Consider the following 9,877-nt stretch of genomic DNA (forward strand, 5'->3'; position numbering starts at 1 on the left):
GAAAATGCAACGGTTTTTTTATTCTCACGTTTCAATCTACTTATTTTATTTCAATTACTTTACCTTGTAAAGAATCAAAAAAAAGTCTCTGAGTTGCGATACTACGTTTCCACAACATCTCACGTCAAGTCTTTGCTACACACGTCTTTTTTAGCTTGCATCAGTAAAACAAGCACAGAGTTCTGCGTTATCAACGTTCTGTGTCTGACTAAGCGTCGATATGTACTACCTGTCTGTGGAAACGGGACCGTTCTACTTGACCCACTGTTTCCTACTTTAGCCGCCTGGTTCTCCGACGAATACCGCGATGGTAAACGTAGCTTCCAAGCTACATGGTGGAAAACTACTTTTTCAAATATTTTATATAACAACCTTTTATTTAAGCTAATTCAATTTTATTTGAATTTAGAGTGGATTTTTTTTTTTTTTCATTTAAGTTGAATATACAGATGTACGACTAACGTTTCAGAGGAGATTCTGTGCGTGTTAACAAGCTTGGAAATAGACTCTTTGAAAATGATTCAATCACAACTTCACGCGTGTTAAAACTCAAACAACATGTAATATCAACTGAAATTGCAAGTATCGCGCTTAAGCGACGATGTTTCCGCCAGTATCGCCGCATTTAGCGCGAAACAGCTGGCACAATTCTAAAATGCTGAACAATCTGTTAATAATATCTTCGTTCTGGCTTGACGTGTTTCGAGATGCTCGAGCAATCAGCTGCGATTATTAAATTCCCATTACACTTTTTATTCGACCTCCGTTCGATACTCGACTAATCAATCCATCATTATTTATAGAAATTCGTTTCAAGATACGATATCTGTTTCATTCCTCACGAGGCTAACTTCACCTACGATCATTAAATTCCCATTACACTTTTTACTCGACCCCCGATCGATACTCGACTAATTAATTGATCGTTACTTATAGAAATCCAAATTTCAAGATACGCAACTGCATTTTTCGTTCTTCGCGATTTTTCTACCTTCGTGTTCGCACGTATTCGTAAATATATCTCGAGACTTTTCCTACTCTTCATTCCAACGCAAGTTTTCAAGCTTTTCCAGTCGGGCATCTATTGTTCCTAAGTCAGGCAATGGGACTGCGTGTTGTTTCTCGAGTGCGAGGACCGCGCGAATTAAAGGAGAAACGGCTGAACCGATCGATCATCATTAGCGAGGGTGAAGGGAAAACGAGGAAGCCCGGTGGCATGCACGCATAACACGCCGGATTAACATACTTAATCAAGCGTGTTGCCGCGAAGGTAGGCGGTAGATTGAACGAGTAGCCGAGTGAACGACGATGCAGCAGCCCCGGCTCCGTTTTCAGTTTCCGATTATTTTTGGCAGCAAGCAGAGCGGGCATAGCTCTCGCCTAAAAATGCTTGCGACCAATGGCGAGTCGTCATTGGTCGGCCGCTGCCACGTGAACAGCCTACGACGGAGGTTCACGACGTTTGCTAGGGATCCACGATCGCACAGTCAGCTGCCTAAGGTCCGGTTGGCCAGTCGCAGCCAGCAAAAGTTCTCTTCGCAAAGGTAAGCCTAATCGTCGTCGCTCTTCGACTGCCGGGAGCACCCTGGAACGCGCGTCGTCGTCGCACGATTCTTCTGATCCTCCTTCTTCTTCTTCTTCTTCTTCTTCAGGATTCGTGCCGGAATCGAACCGGCGAAGGAATTCCTCCCTCGTTTTTCTCGATCTGACGGATCGCTTCTCTCGAATATCGAGTGTCAGTGAGAGGTGTGCTTAACAGACTTTTTCTCTCAAGGTCATGAGTGTTGCACCGCGCGTCGACCCGTGTGACGCGAGAGTATCGAGTCCCAGTGAGATCCTGCGTTTGTGACGCGAGGGGGTGAACGTTTCTTTCTTCCCTCTGGACGAAGCTGTGTTTTTGGGAGATCTCGGAGATCTATGATGATGATTGTGACCTCCCGCTTTCCACGTCTTTGAATTTTCTTTCTTTCTTTCTTTCAACAGAGCGGAGAGAGCCTCTCTCCGTATGATATTTCGAAAATAATCAACTCATTTCGAATTTCTTCATCTCGTTGCAATTTCATAGCCGAATATATTCGAACGTGAAGAAATCGCAGTGATCGTTTCGTCAGAAATCGCCTCGGATCTACGTAAACAGCCTTGTACCAGTATTCTTCTTGACCAATCTAACTTTAGGCACGTCCACTCGCCATCGCAATTTATCGTACGCTTCCAAGCTCAAAAAAAAAGAAAAAAAAAAAAAAAAGAAAAGAAAACTTCTGACTCGAGTTTCGAGTATTCGCGATGATTCCAAATTCGACGCGACGTTTTTTTTATCAATTTCATGCGGGGGGGAAATGAACGACGACGACGACGTACACACGTCTTTTCCTCGCCGTGTCCTGGCGGAGTGCGCTCGATTTTTCGAGATGAAAAAGACCGTCGCTGGTTGATAGAGGATAGAGGATCCCGTCGTCGTAGATCATCCGAGGTAGATTCTGCGTGTTTTCTATTTTTACGGTGCTGGGATCCTCTTTGACACCGGAGACGAGACACACATCGGAGTCACGGCGAGACGTGTCTTGGAATGGTCCGAACGAGAGGGAATCTATACTTAGCGAAGGCGATCGTCCATTATAAATATAAAGCACTCGCACTCGCCGATCGGCTGAGATTTCTGTAAATAGGCGATTTTCTCATTTCTTTCTTTCTTTTTTCTTTTCTTTTTTTCTTTTTTTTTTTCGTTTCCCTTTCTCGACGTGGACGCCAAAAATAAACGAATCGATCGCCGAAGAATTTGTTGAAGAATTCTCCGCTACTTCGAACGCTAGTTGCGTGCGCCCGAGTTATACAATTCGTGTAATAAAGTTGATATCTATTTTCAAGCATTATTTCTGACTCATTGCCGTCGCGGCCGCGTCGGCACGTAAGATGTTTGCCAAGAAAATGAATTATCTCGAGCCTTCGTATCCCCATTTATCAACGACCGCGTCTTCTTCAAACGATTTCATCATACACCCGTCGCATTTATTTTTCACGCTCACGTACATTCCCTGCTCTCGACGTTTTATTATATCTTTGATATCGTCTAATTTCTTTCTGCATATTTACGTACTTGTATTTTAGAATTTCGGATGGCATTCAGATGTTTTCACCGTTTCCTTTTTGTTTTCCATTTACACCGCAAGAACCGCTTTACATTCCAATTCAGAGTTTTAGTTTCCAGGAATTTTAGTTTCCCCATGATCGGGGAAGAAGGTGGGAAGAAGAAGTTTCTTGAGAAAGGATTTCTCGGTTCCCTCCAGTTCGTTCGATCCGCCCTCCCGTTTTTCCGCCGTTCGAATCCAGTCCGGAGGTTTCACGGAGGAGACGAGGCGAGATCTACCTTGGGTCGTTGCATCCAAATTTGGATCGTCGACGTAGCGACGTCTCGGCGACGGCACGGAAAAGTGGGGGACGGCCCGGCGTCTATTTTCGAGCACCGGATATTCTATACCGCCGCCGCAGCGATCGTGTGCACCGCGAGGCAAAATCTACGTTTCAGAACGTGGGATTTATCTGCGTCGATCCGCGGCAACCGACTATCAAACCGGCCGGCGGAGGGAAGAACTCCGTCCGAGTGACGCAATTGGAAATCATCGTCGTCTTCATCCGAATTTCTCCTTCCACGCCGATTCCTCCCCGCCTCGAGACACCGCTCGTCTATCGCCGCGCCGTTTATATTTAAAACCCTCCCCCCCCCCCCTCAAGTGTAATGTTTGCATTTCGTTTCGGTAATCCGTGTCACCGAAACGATCGTATTTACGCCGGTGACGTAACGCCGCGACGATATTGTTGTAACATTTTGCCACGAACACGTGAAACGTATTCCACCATCTGCACTTTTATTTTTAGGTAGACAGGTGTGTTAGCAGCCAGGTACCACGATGGCGGACGATGAGGTTAGGTGGGTATCGTCAAGACTTCCTTTCTATTTAGACGCCCGGTTGGAAGCTTGATTTTTCACTTCGGGAAACTCGCGATATTTTTTTTTTTTTCTCTCTTCTTCTACTTCTATCTATCTTGCGAGGAATATTTGAAAATCTCGTCAAGTGTCTTCTCGTCGAAGGGAATCGGATTACTCGTGAATCTCCGTGATCTCGAGAATATTACACTCGCGCGATGTAAAAATAAACTCATGTCGCCCGCAAAGTTTCAAGCTTCGTGAATTCAAGAAACGATCGAGGTTTTTCTACTTTCTACGCATCGCCCGATGATGCCCAAGCCTAGCATTTCTCTCCATTTTTTAATCGAGACATGCTGCAACTAGATTCCTCTAGAAGCCCTTCTGCGCTTTTTGTCGAGCGAGGTCACATTACGCAAGTTGCCACGATAGTTATTCGTACGAAACGTACGTACCGTGGGTGTTAATGTTGAATTTTTTTCTTGATTCTATGTCTCTGCTTCTGCGCCTGTACTCTTGACTTTACACGAAAATGGCGAACGATGATGGATCTCCTGTTTATTTCGGATCGTGCAGTAAAATTAACGACGCTAAAAGGTACGCATTGCTTGTGAGCTTTGTGCTTGTGAGTCCCCTGTAAAAAATAGCAGTCCCTCGTCGAAAACGATCGCTACCTCGGACGAAAACACGATTAATCCAATATTTTTTTTTTTATATATATATACATGTATCCAGAAAGAAACCACGTCTCAGTCTCTGTGTGATGTTTTGTGCGAACAATTCGTCGAAGAAACGAATGATTCTTTTTCTTTTTACCGTAAAGTAGAACTTTTAACATTTCTCTGTACCTCATTCCGTGGATTGAATACCTATTTTTTTTTTTTTTTTTGGAAATATCTTGTTTGCTTAACAATTGTAACCGTCAATTATCGCGAATGATAATTTGATAATTGACGGAAGAGGTTTCCAGTCGACGGCGTTGCCTCGAGTCAGGACTTTGAACCCCGACTTGCGTCCTGTCACGTGTACTTTCCTTTCTCTTTTCAATAGTGAAAAGTCGTTATAACTACGTAAAGAGCTTGACGTTGCGGTTCTCCGTGTCTCGTAGAATAACGAGGAGACCGCGAGAAAGTTTATTCCCTCCCCCCTCTGTAATTTCTCTTTTCGTTAGAAACTATCCGAGAAACGTTCCGTTTTATCCACCGCTTCCTCCATTCCCACTCCCTATCCGCTCCTTCTTTCGAAAAAGCACTAGATTTCCCGTAATATCGCGGTCTATCTCCGCGGAAGACATTCTCCCTCCCCCCCCCCCCCGATCGATTTAACGCGATTTTAGCTTCCCCGGGATGTAACAAATTGAATCGTTCCTCCGGACAGCTTTATCGATATCCCCGCGAAATCGAGAAGAAAAATACACGAAAGTTCCAATTCACGATCGATCCGGTTTTCTTCTTCTTCTTCTTTTTTTTTTTTTTTTTTTTTTTTCCCCTCGAATAAATCGTTTAACGACGGATTTGCTACCAGTGTTATACACGTGTTATACACGTGTGACGGTAATCAAATTTATCTGCACAAGTAATAACTTTGTTCCCGTAGCTCGATCTTAAGTGGGCCAATTTTTACGAGGTGTAATACATCTTTACAAAGAATTGGAAGCTATCGTGCGAACACGTTAACGACGAATTCGACGAACGACTAGAACAATCGAAAGATTAGAACATACGAGGGGGGGCTGATTCTTGCAACAGAGAGAACAAGAGTAAGATGTAATGACATTTTCGAAAAGAAATTTTTCGACAAGGACGAAAAAGTGAAATGAAATGATACCAACGCGAACCACGAAGACACGGGACGAAATCCACGGGACAAAGCCGACAGGAGGGGCAAAGCGAACTAGACGGTTCCACTTGGGGGCTGGATGTAAATAATTAAACAGGTCCGGCGAAAACAAATATATCGTTTCGCGCAGTGTGATAGATGATGTTGCTTATTCAGCGTTCTGGATGAGGAGAAAGGTGTGGTAGACGAAGGAAAAGAGAAAGATCGCGCGGGCCGAAGGGATAGAAGAAGAACGAAGAAGATTCGGGTCTCCGTAAGCTTTTAAGACCGAGTTAGCTGGACCGAGGAGAGGGTTCAAGGGCGTGCTGGACTTCGAGGGAAGGATGGCGAGGCAATTAGGGGACTCAGCAGGGTGCCAAAATCTTTGCCCTCTTCCTCGTCCCTCCTTCTTCGCGTTCAACCTCCTCCTACGCGTGTGCTCTCTTGCCTTTTCTGTCTTTCCTCCCTCTTTCGCATCCCCTCACCATTTCTATCCCCCTTTTCTCTTTCCTGCTGCTTCTCTATTTGCTTCTTTCACATTTCCCTCAACATATGAATCGATCACCGTAAGTTCTTCTTCCTTCTTTCAAACGAATCAGGAAGAACAAGCATCCTCGACCCACCTCTCGATCGCCTAACTAACCGAAAACGCCCTTTCGTGTCTACATCCCGAAATTAATGCAGAAACCGATGTCCTCGAGACGACACAAACGCTAATATCGATTTTCTGGTTTAGACTTTCGGTATTAGATATGATTCAACATAATCCGTACGTCGGAAATCATTAATGTTTTATTATAAACTTTATATCAGCTTTACGATTAATCAGTTTCTTTATGATTAACAGTGCTATTTATCTTTCGCGCAAAGAGATAAATTTTCACTCTGTGTCCAAATATTTGGTCATGTATGCATAAATGGTGCAAATGCAGAATAATTTTGAAATTTCATATCTTCCTAGTATCGAAAATCTGAAAGGATGTAACAATAATCTGTCAAATCTAGAAAAAGGTATTTTTGAAAAATTGATTTATCGACGGCTCTGACGTTTAAATTCTTTGATTTAATTAGAATGTGTTGAATTACACGCGCGTGCGACATTGCCACCCCTAACTGCAATTTCAAGAAACTATAAAACAAATCGGTAAAACAGAATTCTAATGATACAGAATTTTATCGCTAACAAAATAGAAATTTACCATTCCGGCAAAATTACCGACATTGTTCTTGTTTAGACATTACCGACATGTCCCAATAAGAGCTTATGGGCTCTGAAATACCGACATACTAAAAAAAATCAGTGGTTTTTTTAGCGCACTTGATGCTTAAACGGTGAATTAGGAAACTACATCAAGTAAAAAAATCCATTACTTGTCAAATTTTTAATATAATAATACCGAAATGTGAAGCTAGTAACTAACCGAAATCATTCTACTATATGTCACAGGAATATAGAAGAATTTTATCCACGTTTTACGGCATTAGGATGGTTTTCTTTCATACAATAAATTAAAATTCTAATGCTATTAATAAAGTATTATAGAACCTATCAGCTCAAATAAATTTTATCAAAAGTTCGATATAATATGAGAAAAATTAAAGAGAAGAAGAAAGAACAACCCTTTACTTCACAGATATAATCATTATAGAAGAAATAATTAATCCTATACTTTCTAAAATATTTTTGTACGAAAAATATACAGAAAAGAGAAAGATGAAATATATTCCACGTGCTTACAAATTAGTTATCTTTATGTCAAAACTACACATTATTTATTTTTCATTAATCTAATAGTATACACCTACACAAACATCGAAATCGCAGTCGATCAGCTCGTATTAATTGCCATATAATTAATTGCATCAGGTATATAATTAATGTTTAGCTATACAATAATGCAATTAATAATTATTTTCTAAAAAAAAGTTTCAAATTTTTATTGAAATTTTTAAATATTTAATTGTTGCAATATTTTTCTCACTTTACTTCATATATACATATGTGACATACGAAATCAGTTATACTTTCATAAATGTGACTTTATTAAATTTATAATAAAATTTAACAAAGTTAAAATATATATTTTTTAGCAATAATAACCACACAGTAGTAAGAGATGCTGAAAAAGAAACCCTAACAGAGTAACCAGAAGGGCTACTAACGAAGAAAATCTAAAGTAGTAGCCAGAAGGGCCACTGAAAAAAAATCGCGATACAGTAGTCAGAAGAGCTACTTAAGTTTGCTACTTAATACAATAACCAGAAGGGCTATTGTCAATTCTTAAATCCGAGCAACAACCCGCATCTTGTTTCGCAACACTAATTCATTAACATTAATTGTGAAACAGGAAATTTTGAAAATCAAACACGAAGAGTGCTTTGTCATACTTAAAACTCCCGAAAGTAAGTACGTAATGCTATTAATCTATGCACTCGTGTTAGAAATACGCAACACTAACTGCGACGCGTCCAGTGCAACCATGCTGAAAGTTGCTGATGAATGACCACCTCTGCACAGCTCTTGTAGCTGTATCAGGTGATCCAAGAGCAGGAATAGCCTTCCACGAATCAAGTGGAAGAATTTGGGCACTTCGTAAACGCAACGCTACTTCAGAAAAGAAACACGATCATTCGTTATCGCAACACTAACAATTAGAGGAAAACTAACTGGAAATCGCGATAGGACAATAATCGTAACACTATAAGAATAAAAGTAATTGGAAACCGCGATGAAATAATGTCGCAACACTAACTCTAAAATCAAACTGAATAAAAATTATTACTAACAATATAGAAGCTATTGTATGAATAAAAGCTGTTTCAAATATTTTAACATTATAAAAGTAATTCAAAGCAATGACTCTATAATTTAAATTAAAACAATAAACAGCAAGATAGATTTTACTATATAGCACTAGTTGTAAGACGACTACAAAAATTTAAATCAAAATTGCAAAAAACAATCGCGGTATTATAATTCGCAACTCCAAAACAAACACGATTATCATTTCATCGCAACTCTAATTTAAACCGCGATCAATCTTTCGCAACACTAACAAGAAAAACCGCGATTTGCCCAAAACGATGAACGATGATGGAGAAGAAAAAAAAATTTAACTACAAATACTAAAAGAGCATAGTGACAAAGTAGTAACGAGAATGACCTCCCATGCTCAGGAATCATTTAAATGATCCAGAGGATGAGAAGCCATTTGTTGTGACCCTCTTCGTGGCAGTTTGCCGGGCCTCTTCGAGCGCGATGCCCGCTGAAACTTACATCTAGCTCGAGTCTTTCTAATCGCAAACTAAACATAACTTACAAAAGTAAAAAGAAACAATAAACCGCGGAAGCTGGCCTCAATACACATGGACGACCATCGATCATAGTGATCATTGTCCGTTCGCATGTGCGTGCTCGAGCAATACCTACACAAACGTTCGTTTCGGGACCTACTCGCGACCTACCCGCGACCGCGACCGCGATACTAAATTCGAAAAATCGAAGAGTAAAACCAGAAACAAGTGGCATGATCCGTTTGTACCGACTTCACTGTCGATTTTTCAAATTCGATTTCCTGAAACAGGTTGGACACGCGAAAAGGGAATACGCGACAAGAGACTGTGCCAACCTGCCCGGCCCTACCTACTTATAATTACGCAGGCACACTAGAAAGTAAACTACCTATCCTATTCAGGGGCCCTATATTTAAAAGATGACAAAAGAACAGGCACACCAACACACTCTCTCCACGGTTCTCACACATACCACTCGGGCGCAAAGACCTAAACTAGAGAGGACGTCCCGGGACGCCTCTGACACCCGAGTTTAACACACAACATTCATACTCTGATTTACATACCATTTTCCTGAAATCGACTGACGAACGCTAGCGACCATTGCGTAAAATGTGATAAAAGTAATTATATACTTTAATAAAATACTATTTATTAACATATCATCCGTAATAGTAATGATACTTCTATTCATATTTTACTGCATATAATATCGTATATGCATGAAGTATGTAATTGTGAAATTTATTAATATTTCAAAACTATATTGCTTGGAACAAATAGCAGAAACGACGCAATTCCACATCCTAACCACACACACACATGTGGAAAATACGTCGTGCA

At 40.9% G+C, this 9,877-nt stretch overlaps 1 protein-coding gene across 6 annotated transcripts in view; it reads left to right on the top strand.

Moving 5' to 3' along the window:
* The first annotated feature begins 1,076 nt into the window (after positions 1-1,076).
* LOC122536998 overlaps positions 1,077-9,877 on the top strand; it is a 24,797-nt gene continuing 15,996 nt past the window's right edge. For 2 of the 6 annotated variants that reach the window (XR_006308527.1, XM_043669868.1), the window contains exons 1-3: positions 1,080-1,544; positions 3,874-3,920; positions 6,051-6,053. The gene's annotated coding sequence lies outside the window, so the exon portion shown is untranslated. Of the gene's footprint in view, positions 1,545-3,873; positions 3,921-5,952; positions 5,966-6,050; positions 6,054-9,877 lie in introns of those variants that run through there. The other 4 variants (XM_043669867.1, XR_006308528.1, XR_006308530.1 and 1 more) reach the window with 4 other exon arrangements.

The sequence above is a fragment of the Frieseomelitta varia genome, unplaced genomic scaffold (assembly GCF_011392965.1).
Source record: "Frieseomelitta varia isolate USP_RPSP 00005682 unplaced genomic scaffold, Fvar_1.2 scaffold_884, whole genome shotgun sequence".
In the NCBI taxonomy this organism is placed as follows: Eukaryota; Metazoa; Arthropoda; class Insecta; order Hymenoptera; family Apidae; genus Frieseomelitta; species Frieseomelitta varia.